The 13,976-nt window shown below is 46.9% G+C and overlaps 1 protein-coding gene across 13 annotated transcripts in view; it reads right to left on the reverse strand.

Annotated features, from left to right (window-relative positions):
• APBB2 (amyloid beta precursor protein binding family B member 2) overlaps window positions 1-13,976 on the reverse strand; it is a 427,787-nt gene that overhangs the window by 86,973 nt on the left and 326,838 nt on the right. The window lies entirely within an intron of this gene.

A 13,976-nucleotide genomic window follows, 5' to 3' on the forward strand; every position in this document is an offset into this window, starting at 1 on the left:
AGTCCTCACCCCAACCCTCTGAGGTCGATACTAAGTTACTGTACCCATTTTATACATGAGGAAACTGGGTGCAGCACAGAGCTGGTACTAAGTTACTGTACCCATTTTATACATGAGGAAACTGGGTGCAGCACAGATCCAGGATTCAAACCTGGGCAGTTTGGCTTCTGGGCTCCTACACTTAACCACTTTGCTATATGCCTCTGAGATTTTCATGGGGGGACAATGTCAGATGGGGTTAGGATGATAAAGAAGGCTGGATAAACAGCCGGTAACCTCAATATAGTTCTTCTCTTTTTTTTTTTTTCGAGACAGGTTCTTGCTGTCACCCTGGCTGGAGTGCAATGGCATGATCTCGGCTCACTGAAACCTCCACCTCCTGAGTTCAAGTGATCCTCCTGCCTCAGCCTCCCAAGTAGCTGGGATTACAGGTGCATACCACCATGCCTGGCTAATTTTTGTATTTTTGGTAGAGATGGGGTTTCACCATGTTGGCCAGCTGGCCTTTAACTCCCTGACCTCAAGTGATTGGCCTGCCTTGGCCTTCAAAGTGCTGGGATTACAAGCATGAGCCACTGCACCCAGCCCTTAATACAGTTGTGAGTGTGTGTGGATCAAGAGTAGGAACAATCGGCATTCTAATCTCAGCTCTCTGATGTACTGGTACTGGGACCTTGGAAAAGTCATTTACTAAGTCCCAATTTTGTTCGTTTGTAAAAATGGGAGTAATAATAATAATTACTTCAGAGGGTTTTCGTGAGGAGAAAATAAGTAGTGAACTTAGCATATAAAAAACACTTGAACATTTGTTGAATGAACAAGCAAATAAATACAGTGTCATATAACTCTTAACTGAATAATCAAGAAGGAAAAATGAAAGATTTGTTTTAGGGTGACCACATGTCCCAATTTTCCCCTCAATAGTTCTGGGGCATCCCTGTCATTCTGGCAAGATTATTCAGAGCAGCCCCTTTTACTCTCAAAAAGTGTCCTGGGTTAGACAATAAATTATATGATTACCTTGGTCAAAATTCTAGTGAATTCAGCTTCTGGCATGGAAACTGGGGCTTGGACTGGGTACTGTGGCATGCCCATGTGGAAATGGGGTTCAAGATCCACAGAAGCTGCCATCAGGACAGCATCTCAGTGATCCTGGCCGGGGTGAACCCTAAGACAGTACTGTTACTGTGAGATACTTCTCTTCAAACCAGAAGTCAGAAATGCATTTTCCCACGGTCTCCAGCTGCCTACTGTAACATCCTACAACCTAGGACTGCTCAAAAGAATTCAGTAACGACAAAGAAGGTAAAAAAGAACACTGGCTGTTTTCTCTCCTTGGAGTCCAAGATGACAAAAATTTTGATCTAAACAGCTCACTGAACACCAAGAGTATCATTCTTGGCTAAAATATGCAAATCACCCGACCTCATCCAAGCACATTAAGAATACTGTTTTTGCTGGACATGGTGGCTCACGCCTGTAATCCCAGCACTTTTGACCAGGGCCGGTGGATCACTTGAGGATAGGAGTTCCAGACCAGCCTGGCCAACATGGTGAAACCCCGTTTCTACTAAAAATACAAAAATTAGCCAGGTGTGGAGGAGGACACCTGTAATTCCAGCTACTCGGGAGGCTGAGACAAAAGAATCATGGCAAAAGAATCGTTTGAACCCAGAAGCGGGAGGCTGCAGTGAGTCAGGATCGCACCACTGCACTCTAGCCTGGGCAACAAGAGCAAAACTCTGTCTCAAATAAAAAAGAAAAAAAATTGTTTTGTCATATTGATGAACACAAGCCTGACATGTTACTATAGTGAGTTTATCTAAAGTCATTTTTCTTGTGTAACCCTGAGGTTGTTTGAATTAAGTCTCTCATCTGAAGAGTTTCACCCCATTCTGTGTGGCCAAAGTGAAAGGAAACAGGTATACAGGGAATATGCAGCTCCGCCCGAGGGGCCAGCTTGGCTTCTTCCCAAAGAACGGAGCAGCAATGAGCAACCTGCACTGTTTGGTGATGCCCCCGTGTGGCCAGGAAGGTTCATAACCACCACCACTTTCCCTTAAACCCAGGAAGGGATGCTGAGCGTAATCAGTTCTGGGAATAAAGGCTCGTCTTGGAGCGTGGGAAGAACTCAAAATATTTAACGAAGTCATCTACCACTTAAAAAAAAAGTTAATAAAAAAAATCAACATATACACTTTGACTTAGGCCCATTCTTCAATAATTCTTACCCAAAAGGGCAAAAGAGTAATGGTTCAGCGTAGAACCGTGTCATCAGAGGGGTCTGGATTCAAGTCATCATTTTGCTACTTTCTGGCTGGTGACTTTAGGTTAAGTCACTTCAGGTCTCTAAGTCTCAGTCTCTTCATCTGTAAAATAATAATGCTACCTATACTTATAGCATATACAAGGCCTAAAGAAGATAATGCTGGTAAAATGCTTAGCATCATGCCTGGCAGATAGTCAAAACTTGGCAAATCCTTATTGTTATTTTTTGTTTGTTTATTGTTTTTGAGATGGAGTTTCACTCTTTCACCCAGGCTGGAGTGCAGTGGCGTGGCGTCAGCTCACTGCAACCTCCGTCTCCCAGGTTGAAACGATTCTCCTGCCTCAGCCTCCTGAGTACCTGGGATTACAGGCATGTGCCATCACACCTCGCTAATTTTTTGTCTTTTCGGTAAAGACGAGGTTTCACCACGTTGGCCAGGCTGGTCTCAAACTCCTGACCTCAGGTGATCCACCCACCTTGGCCTCCCAAAGTGCTGGGACTATAGGCATTTGACAAAGCATCTGGCTTTTATTATTATTATTATTATTATTGATAAACTTTTACTGTTTTCTATTAGTGGATTTTAAGGATTTCTCTAGTTTAATAGATTTCAGCCAAAGCCAGCATGTGGAGATGTACTGTAGACCATGATACATATGAATATATGACCTGGAGAGCTTTCTTAAAACACATAACAGGCCGGGCATGGTCTCTCATGCCTGCAATCCCAGCACTTTGGGAGGCTGAGGTGGGCGGCCCACTTGAGGTCAACAGAGTGAGACTCCATCTCAAAAAAAAAAAAAAAAAAAAAAAAAAAAAAAAAAAAAAAAAAAAGAAACACACACACACACACACAGAACACTGGACCCCTTCCCCAGAGTTTCTGATTCAGTAGGTCTGGGTAGGACTCAAGAGTCTCTATTTCTAACCAGCTCTCAGATGATACTGAAGCTGTGATCCGGGAGCCACACCTTGAGAACCACTGCTATAGACAGATGGCTCCTTTCTTTACCCAAAGTTATGTGGTTCCTCAGATTGAAAGTAAAATCTAGGTTCAAATCCCAGGGCTGCCTCTTACCATTTTTGACCTTGGGTGAGTTAGTTAACCTGTCTGTGTCTCAATGTCCTCGTTATAAAATGTGGGTACTAAAAATAACTTGTCTCACAACAACCTATCAAATGTTGTGAGGATTAACTGGGCTATATTCAAGTTCGCTGCTGCTTCTGTTATTGTTGTTAGTTACTATGGGCATTTAAGGGATCTGGGTCATGGCTGACCCAGAAGGGACACAGCTTTTGACCTGGGCCCCCTTCTCTCCCATTTGTTCTCTTCTTCCACAGTGGAATCAAGTCATCCTATCTTAGCTGTAAAACCCATCTTGTGTGGAGCTTCTATCTCTGAGTTTTATAATACACCTATCTTCTTGCAGAGGACCTCTCCTTCAAATGTGTGTCGTGGAGCAGAACACAGAGCAAAGCCTGGGTATCTATGACCAGATGGTCCTGGGTTCGAATTGTATTCCAATCGGTGGATGCTCAGCCTCCAGGCATCTAAGGTTACTCCGGCAAGTATGTACTTTGTTCTCTCTGGTTCCAGAAGATACTATTATTTCAATTTTTGTTTTCCCCAGTCTCCCATTTCTCTTTTCCCTTGATGAATTTCTAGGTTTCTGTTCTTTTCCTTCCTCTGGGCTTTAATGCAGGCAGCAAAATGAGAGCGTGCTGTCAGAAAACTGCGGGATCTCCTCCAGGGACCAGGAGGGGCAGGGGATGCAGTGAGGGGTGAGACCAGGGGCTAGGAGTCAGTGAGCTGTGGGATACAGGCCTTGCCTCTAGCCAGGCAAGTTGGTCTCGGGGTACAGGACCAAAGAAGACAGTGGCAAAATGAGCTCATGTCCATGAAGGAGCATATCCAACACCCAGGGCACAGCCACTGCTCTGTGACTGTTGAGGGATAGTGACCAAAAGGTAAATGGTACCAGAACATATAACAACATTAAGTTACAGATGTTAAAAAACTAAAAAAGCTCACATCAAAAAGCTAAAATGTGGCCCAACACTACAAATGTAATCCTAATTAACAGTCATCTATGGGAATTACTTACCATTCAAGCCTAATTATCCTATAGCACAATAACAACTGTGTATTTGTGCTGATAACATTTACTGGGTGACTATTTAGTTCCTGGAGGACCTACTGAGATGAGTGCCTTTTCTTCTCTGTAGATACATCTGAGTTAACTGAGAGTATCTGAGAGTAGGTAAGTTCCTGCTCTTGAGAAGCTTGTGACAGAGCAGACACATAGCAGCAATCTATAGCACGGACCATGAAGGGTGCACTGAGGCACAAGCATGGGTTGGGAGCTCATGGAAGGAGAGTTTTTTGTTTTGTTTTTTGTTTTTGAGATGGAGTCTCACTCTGTTGCCCAGGCTGGAGTGCAGTGGCAGTGCCTTGGCTCACTGCAACCTCTGCCTCCTGGGTTCAAGCAATTCTCCTGCCTCAGCCTCCCAAGTAGCTGCAATTACAGGCGTGTGCCACTACACTCAGCTAAATTTTCTGTATTTTTATTAGAGACAGGGTTTCACCATGTTGGCCAGGCTGGTCTCCAACTCCTGATCTCAAGTGATTTGCCCATCTCGGCCTCCCAAAGTGCTGGGATTACAGGTGTGAGCCCTCAGCCTGGGCTTTTTTTTTTTTTTTAATTCAGAGTTAGTGACGGACAGCTTCTTAAAAGACATGAAATTGAGCTGAGCCTTGCAGGACAGATTAATTCATTTATTCAACAAATATTTATGACACCTACCATATGCCAGGCACTGGAGACTTCTTATCAATGGGCCAAACAGAACAAACACTTTGCCCTACGTAGTATTTCAAAAAACTGGAAGGGCGTATTTGTTTGATGGCCACATCCAAGGTCACACAGCTCTGTGGGCATGGATCAAGAAGAGTAAGGTGCAACTATGGGAGAAGGGGCCCAGAGCAGAGTGGCTTGGGGCCCAGGTGTTCAAGCCACTAACTCTGAGATGAAATCTCAGGTCAGCCACTTATTAGCAGTGTGACCCAGGTTACTCAATCTTGGTGAGCCTCAGTTTCCTCATCTGTTGCTGTGAGGATAACAGGATGGACCTCGTAGGGTCCTGGCAAGATGAAATGGGATGGCTTAGATTAAGAATCTTGCAAAGGGCCTGGCCCAAAGGAAATAGGTGAGAAAAGGTGACCATTATTTTCTCAAGGTCTCTGATTCCCCAGTCCTGACACATCATTGCCAGCTATGCCAATCTAGTTTTGTTTTTACAATTAATGACTGAGCAACACTAAGGATACCCCTAGGTGGTGGGGGACAGGGAGAGATGCAGAGCCTGGTGGGGATGCTCTGTCCTCTTCAGAAGGACAGGCTCCATCTCATCAGATGACTTCAGGGTTTTTTTTTTTGAGACAGAGTCATGCTCTTGTCACCCAGGCTGGAGTGCAGTGGCGCGATCTCAGGCTCACTGCAACCTCTGCCTCCCAGGTTCAAGCCATTCTTCTGCCTCAGCCTCCCTGAGTAGCTGGGATTACACGCACCTGGCACCACACCCAGCTATTTTTTTCGTATTTTTAGTAGAGATGGGGTTTCACCATGTTGGCCAGGCTGGTCTCAAACTTCTGACCTCAGGTGATCCACCCATCTCGGCCTCCCAAAATGCTGTGGTATTACAGGCACGAGCCCGGCTTTTTGTTTTGTTTTGTTTTTGAGACTGAGTCTCTCTCTGTCTCCCAGGCTGGAGTGCAGTGGCACGATCTTGGCTCACTGCAACCTCCGCCTCCCAAGTTCAAGCGATTCTCGTGCCTCAGCCTCCTGAGCAGCTGGGATTACAGGTGCCCATCACCATGCCCAGCTAATTTTTCTATTTTTAGTAGAGATGGGGTTTCACCATCTTGGCCAGGCTTGTCTCCAACTCCTGACCTCAAGTGATCCGCCCACCTCAGCCTCCCAAAGTGCTGGGATTACAGGCGTGAGCCACTGCGCCCAGACACACTTCAGGGATTTTATTAAGGGTCCATGGACCTGGGAGATCCATGGATAGGCTTCAGGAAGTTCTAAACACCCTGAAAATATATCCAAAATTATGTGTGTGTATGTGTGTGTGTGAGAGATGGAAAGATGGTCCAAAGCTCTCACCAGTTTTCCAAAAGCTGTAAAAATACAAAGTACAGTAAATCTTCACTTAACATCGTTGATAGGTTTTTAAAAACTGTGACTTTAAACAAAATGACCTACCTTGAATAAGGTTGTTTTGTTCAACTTCTTTTAATGCTGTTTTGCTATAATGTTGATGAGAAAAAAATTTGCTTTCCTTATACATCATTTCTCTTGAAGTTGGAGTTTCTGAGAACTCACTAATAATGTTAAGTAAGGATTTACTGTACTTTAAGAGAGTTCCAAGGAGGTTAGATAGCAGAGTGCTCACTTGTCAAGACATCAACACATATTTTATGTGTGTATACACATCAGGGCTAGCAAAAGCTTTCTAGTTAGCATCACAGTCCGCTTTTGGTTAGTGGATGAGGAAAACGGTTAAATGGCTCTACAGAGGAAATGATCAGGAATTTAAGGGTGAACAGAAGAAACGGGTATAGGGAAGTAGGGAGGGGCAAGAAAGGGCTGCACAACTTCCAGGTGGCTGGCAGTTGAGCCGACAGGCAGGACTGAATGACTTGTGAAGGTGAGAAAGTCTGACTCAGGTTTTTTTTTTTCCTTTTCTGAGATGGGGTCTCACTCTGCCACCCACGTTGGAGTACAGTGGTACAATCATGGCTCACTGCAGCCTTGACCTCCCAGGCTCAAGTGATCCTTCCACCTCAGCCTCCCAAGTGGCTGGGACTACAGGCATCCACCACCACACTCCGCTAATTTTTGGTTTTTTGTAGAGTAAAGATCTCGCCATGTTGCCTAGGCTGGTTTCAAGCTCCTGAGCTCAAATGATCCTCCCACCTTGGCATCCCAAAGTGCTGGGATTACAGGCGTGAGCCACCCCACTGGACCCAACACCCAGTTTTTAATACAAGAAACTGGCCAGGCACAGTGGATTGTGCTCATGCCTATAATCCCAACTACTTGGGAGGCTGAAGCAGGAGGATCACTTGAGGCCAGGAGTTCAAGATAAGCCTGGGTGACAAAGTGAGACATGGTCTGTAAAAAAATTTTTTTTTAATTAGCCAGGCACAGTGGTGCATACCTGTCATCCCAGCTACTAGAGAGGCTGAGGTGGGAGGATCACTTGAGCTCAGGAGTTCGAGGCTGCAGTGAGCTAGGGTCAAGCCACTGTATTACAGCTTAGGTGACAGAGCAATACTCCATCTCTGAAAAAAGCAATAATAAAATTAAAAAATGGGCTGGGTGCAGTGGCTCACGCCTGTAATCCCAGCACTCTGGGAGGCCAAGGTGGGCAGATCACCTGAGGTCAGGAGTTCGAGACCAGCCTGGTCAACATGGTGAAACTCCATCTCTACTAAAAAAATACAAAAATTAGCTGGGCATGGTGGCAGGCGCCTGTAATCCCAGCTACTCGGGAGGCTGAGGCAGGAGACTTGCTTGAGGCCAGGAGGCAGAGGCTGCAGTGAGCCGAGATCGTGCCACTGCATTCCAGCCTGGGCGACAGAGCAAGACTCCGTCTCAAAAAAAAAAAAAAAAAAAAAAAAAGATGCAAGACACTGATTTTGATGTAAGCCCCCCTTGATGTTACCCTTGATGCACCAGCAAAGGGCCTCTTACAGAGATGGCTGATGTTGTCAGGGGAATTAAAGGAGAATGTTGGCAGAGAAAAAGGAACATGCAAAAGTTTCAGCATAGAGAACAGGGATTCAACATGAGAGAAATAGAAGCCACAGGGAACTGGCAGGGTTTTGGGGAGGATACACAGCCCACTGCAGGCTATGGGATTCCAGCCTGTCTCGCTAGATCCTAGGAACATGGTGATCCTGGCTGCTGCCTACGCTGCAGAGCTGCTCTATGGAGACCTTTTCTATCTGTGTTCTGGGGGTCAGGTGGACAAAAGCCACCTGCTTTTGTATTCCTGCTATATGGGACAATGAAGAAGAACCTTTTTAATAATCATATAGCCCACATACTATTTATTTCACATTGGTGGCCAGAATAATGTACGCTTAGGGTACATTTGTTACATTTGATAGCCCATGTTTTTTGATATTTCCCTAAGAGTTAAGAAAAGCCCTCTGTCATCTCCCACAGTTACTGCAGCCAGTAGAAACAGCAACGGGTCTGATTTCTGCCTGCAGCCCAGGGTCTTTTCACTGCCCAGGTTTCACTGACAAATAAGGCAGCTGGGCTGGGTGCATTAGTTCACTCCTGTAATCCCAGGACTTTGGGAGGCTGAGGCAGGTAGATCACTTGAGGTTAGGAGTTTGAGACCAGCCTGGCCAACATGGCAAAACCCCATTTCTACTAAAAATACAAAAATCAGCAGGGTGTGGTGGCACAAGCTTGTAGTGCAAGCTACTTGGGAGGCTGAGGCAGGAGAATTGCTTGAACCTGAGAGGCGGAGGTTGCAGTAAGTCGAGATGGCGCCACTGCAACTCCAGCCTGGGCGACAGAGTGAGACTCCATCTCATAAATAAATAAATAAATAAATAAATAAATAAAGCAGTCAGTGAGCAAAGGACTGTGACCTAAAACAACTTTCACAGAGTCCATACAAAAAAATATGCAAGCTTTTCAAGGTTCAAAATACCTCTTGGATGTTGCCTCCGTAATAGAGAAGACTTTAGTAAACCAGCATTTGTGGTCAATACAGGCAGAGAGAGAGATCACCGTCCTTATATATATGGTTTCTTTGCTATTCTTTTTTTTGGAAATACTGAAATGCTTTTCAAATCTAAGATGTCAGTGGGTTCTGCCAGAGAGGTGTCTGGGGATTCTCTGGAGTGAAGCTTGACCCAGTTCTCCATTGGGCTGAAGCAAGGAATCAGCGTGATTCATTATTCAGCATGGCAGAGACCATGGTGGCCAGGGAGGACCCAGAGAGCATTTCTACACTGGTCCCCATGAGCGCTTTAGCTGTTTCTGCCATTTTCCCAGACTGTCTACAACATAGTGAGCACTCAGGCAGAAAACATGATGCATGGCCCTTTGAGGCCCCAGGCCCACTAGTGCCATTTACTTAACTTTCCCCCTTCCTATTTTTCAGAGCAAGACACATAACTGGAAAAGCTCCCCTGATGTTAACCTCTGACAGGCCCTTCTACAAAGAGGATGGTCATGATCATAGCTAACCCCCATGCAGCACTTACCACGTGCCAGGCACTAAGGATTGACCCATAATTAAAATACCGCCCACGATATCCATCTCCTTGCCTGCCCGCCACCCACTACTGGCTAGTCCCTTTGTGAAGGGCGGTTCCCAGCCCAGGTCACCTGTCTCTGCTCACAGGGCCAGGAATACTAACCCCATCCCCTGCAACTGGGAAACACCCAGTGCACATGCAGTCACACCAAATGAATGCTACATTATGTGACACAAGGAAGGGGAAAGAGGCAACACAGTTGAGCAGCGGCCTCACAATCCTTCTTCACACACAGCACGGAGCCGTGCGAGTTCCTGGGATGTGAAGCTTCCCTGATTTCAAGTCCTTAAATGAAAATGAAAGGATTCTTTCAAAGCAGATGCATCTTTACTTGTTCTCCCCTGGGCCATTCCCAAGTCAGCTCCTGCCTGCGATGTCTATTCCTAACGTCCTCCCTCTGTCGGAGAAAGCACTTGCAGACTTGCCACGAAGCAACCTTGAGAAAAGCAATCACGTTGAGATTTATAGGAACCACTAATGTGCTGGAGAGAATGCACAAAGGCGATCTCACTCCAGTGGGGGCTGAGATGAGATTCGGCATCTACTTTAACTATTGCTGGGGAATCTTTGCTTCCTCATGCTTATTCAGGGGAAGCCAAAGCTCCTCACTCCTCTGCACTAAGGGATCTCTTTGGTAAGGGTACGATGGTCCAGAGCAGCAGCCTAGACACCTTCCTGACCCCTCATGTGGCTCGAGTGGGGAAGGGGGAATGAGTTTGACAAAGGTCAGTGGTCTGAGGCCATGCTGGAGCTGGGGAGGGTGCCACTGTCCTAGAGGGGCCTGGATTTGGCTTCTAATTTAAGGCATACATTTGTGTAGCATTAAAGTCATGACATCAACATGCTTTCCTTTTAAGACACAAGATACACATTTTTGCATGGCAATGAAATAATGTCTTCAATGTATTCTAAGCATAGTTTCTAAGTATTCATTGTTAACTTAAAAGAATTCTCAGCTGGGCACAGTGGCTCACATCTATAATCCCAGCACTTTGGGAGGCTGAGGTGGCTCCTGCTTGAGCCCAGGAGTTTGAGACCAGCTTGGGCAAAACGGCAAGACCCTGTTTCTACAAAAAATTTAAAAGTTAGCTGGGCATGGTGGCGCATGCCTGTAGTGCCAGCTACAGGAGGTGAGGGTGAAGTGAGAGGATGAGGCAGGAGAATCGCTTGAACCTGGGAGGCAGAGGCTACAGTGAGCTGAGGTGCACCACTGCACTCCAGCCTGGGTGACAGAGTGAAACCTGTCTCGAGAAAAAAAAAAAATTCCCACCAGTACTTAGTTAAGGGGATTTCAGAGTTCCAACGACGAGGAAGGAAACTTCCATTTAAAGCGTTCTGATGTAACCACAGGTGCTTTATTATAAGTTACCTAACTTAATTTAGTTCAATTTTCACAACCCAGTGAACCCAGTGAAAGAGGGACTCTGCGTCTTCTGTCCACACAATGCATTGGAAACATTTTGACCATGAAAGGACTTGAACCCTCAATCTTCCGACCCAAAGTGAGATGTCTTTTCCATTAGGCCACATGGTCTCCTCTCTCCCATTTTTGAGATAAGCAAACAGACTCCTGGCAAATTTAAGGTTTCCTAAAACAGAGCTGGTAGAAAGGAGTATCCCGCATGTGCACTTATTAAGAATGTGTGTATATACATGTACATATGCGTGTATATGTGTGCACATGGGTATATATGCATATATATGTAAATACGTGTATATACATGCATATATGCATGCCTGTATGAGTATATGTAGATGGATCTAGGTACAGATAGACATACATGAAAGGGACTCAGCTACAGACTTCCTTTTACATATCTTATTTAATCAACTTAATCCATATAACAACACGAGGCAGATATTATTACTGCCATTTCACAGATGAGAAAACTGAGGTACAGCGTAGTTGTTAAGACTGATTTGTGTCCCCTCCCCAATTCCTATGCTGAAGTCCTAACCCCCAATGTGACTGTATTTGGAGAAAGGGTCTTTAATGCAGTAATTAAGTTAAATGAGCTCTTAACAGTGGGGCTCTACTCCAATCGGACTGATAATGCTTTACTTTATTGAATTTTTGTTCTTCTTTTTCTTTTTTAGACACAGTCTCACTCTGTCACCCAGGCTGAAGTACAGCAGCTCACTGCAACCTCTGCCTCCTGAGTTCAAGCAACGATCCTGTCTCAGCCTCCCAAGTAGCTGAGATTACAGGTGCGTGCTACCAAGCCTGGCTGATTTTTGTATTTTTAGTAGAGATGGGGTTTTGCCATGTTGGTCAGGCTGGTCTCGAATTCCTGACCTCAGGTGATCTGCCCGCCTGGGCCTCCCAAAATGTTGGGATTACAGGTGTGAGCCACTGTGCCTGACCTTTTGTTTTTTTAGACAGGGTCTTGCTCTGTTGCCCAGGCTGGAGTGAAGTGGCGTGATCTTAGCTCACTGCAGCCTTCACCTTTTGGGCTCAGCCTCCCCTGAGTAGATGGGACTACATGTGTGCACCACCATGCCTGTTAATTTAAAAAAGGTGGGTTTTTTTTGTAAAAATGGGGTTTCACCATGTTGCCCAGGTTGGTCTGGAACTCCTGGGCTCAAGCCATCTGCTCACCTCAGCCTCCCAAAGTGCTGGGATTACAGGTGTGAGCCACTGTGCCTAGGGGTGTGTGTGTGTGTGTGATGTGTATGGTGTGTGTGTGTGGTGTGTGTCTGTGTGTGTGTATGTGGTGTGTGTGGTGTGTGTGTGTGGGGTGTGTGTGTGTGTGCATGTGTGGTATCCTTATAAGAGGAGGAAGAGACTGCAGGGAGGCCCCCACACAGAGAAGAGGCCATTTAAGGACAGAAAAGGCAGCCAGCACAAACCCAGGAGAGCGGCCCCAGGGAAAGTCAACCCTGCTGTCACAGTGACGTTGGGCTCCCAGCCTCCATAACTGCTGAGAAAAGAATGTTTCTGTAGTTGAAGCCACCTCGTCTGTGGTATTTTGTTATGGCAGCCCCAGCCAACAAACACACAGTGGTATATACACTTCAGGTAACCATGAGCATATGGCGGAGTTGGCAGTGAGGCCCGAGTTTGTGTACTGACAAGTTCCTGTCTCTGTGCTTTGCTGCCTCCTAGGTGCGGCAACAATGCTGGTTTTCCTGACGGAGAGAGGGAGGCCAGCATTCCCAGGCCACACCTAACACCTCTCACCCCGACACGTGTGTGCACAACGCGCCTCCTCCCCTCCTCACAGTCTTATAGGTGCACCCAGTAGCTACACCTGGCTGGCACCAGAGCCCAGGGAGGCCAGCCCCACTCTAAAGAGGTCCCAAAGAATTCAAGGCCTCCTAGGAGTACCCTGAGAAGGAAATACTCCCTCAACAGAGAGTGAGTACTTAAAAGTCCACCAGCTCTACGTTTATATCTTTGGGCTGGTCCAGAGGCTTCTCAGAATTACCTCAGAGCCCACACTGGAGGAGCCCCCACTGCAGGCACCAAAAGTCCGGAGGTAGTGTGGGTGCCCTTGGGCAAACTGTCCACCAGGGGGCACCATCACCCAACACCTGCTAACAGATCACTGGAGGCAAGGAGGCCCATGGAGGAAAGGAAATGCCCAGGCAACCAACTAACTGCCTGCTAGCTGCGTCCCCCTCCCTCCAGGCCACAGCACTGCTCTCCACAGTGTTCTCCAGAGGTCTAGGACTGTTACGTCCAGTGGCAACCTGCAGAGGAGCCCAGTGTGGGGCTGAGGCCTTTGGGCCTCCCCTGTCACAGTGGCCCTGCTCTTGCCCTTACACAGAAGGGCTTCTGCTACTAAAGAAAGGCCGGGAGGGGGCGGAGCAAGATGGCCGAATAGGAACAGCTCCAGTCTCCAACTCCCAGCGCGAGCGACACAGAAGACCGGTGATTTCTGCATTTTCCACTGAGGTACTGGGGTCATCTCACTAGGAACTGCCAGACAATCAGTGCTGGTCAGCTGCTGCAGCCTGACCAGCGAGAGCTGAAGCAGGGCGAGGCATCGCCTCACCTGGAAGCGCAAGGGGGAAGGGGATCCGTTTTCCTAGCCAGGGGAACTGAGACACACAACACCTGGAAAATCGGGTAACTCCCACCCCAATACTGCGCTGTAAGCACACAGGCACACCAGGAGAATATATCCCACACCTGGCTGGGAGGGTCCCACGCCCACGAAGCCTCCCTCACTGCTAACACAGCAGTCTGCCGCGATCTATCCGCAAGGCAGCAGCGAGACTGGGGGAGGGGCGCCCGCCATTGCTGAGGCTTAAGTAGGTAAACAAAGCCGCTGGGAAGCTCGAACTGGGTGGAGCTCACAGCAGCTCAAGGAAGCCTGCCTGTCTCTGTAGTCTCCACCTCTGGGGACAGCGCAC

Source organism: Rhinopithecus roxellana, chromosome 2, assembly GCF_007565055.1.
Source record: "Rhinopithecus roxellana isolate Shanxi Qingling chromosome 2, ASM756505v1, whole genome shotgun sequence".
In the NCBI taxonomy this organism is placed as follows: domain Eukaryota; kingdom Metazoa; phylum Chordata; class Mammalia; order Primates; family Cercopithecidae; genus Rhinopithecus; species Rhinopithecus roxellana.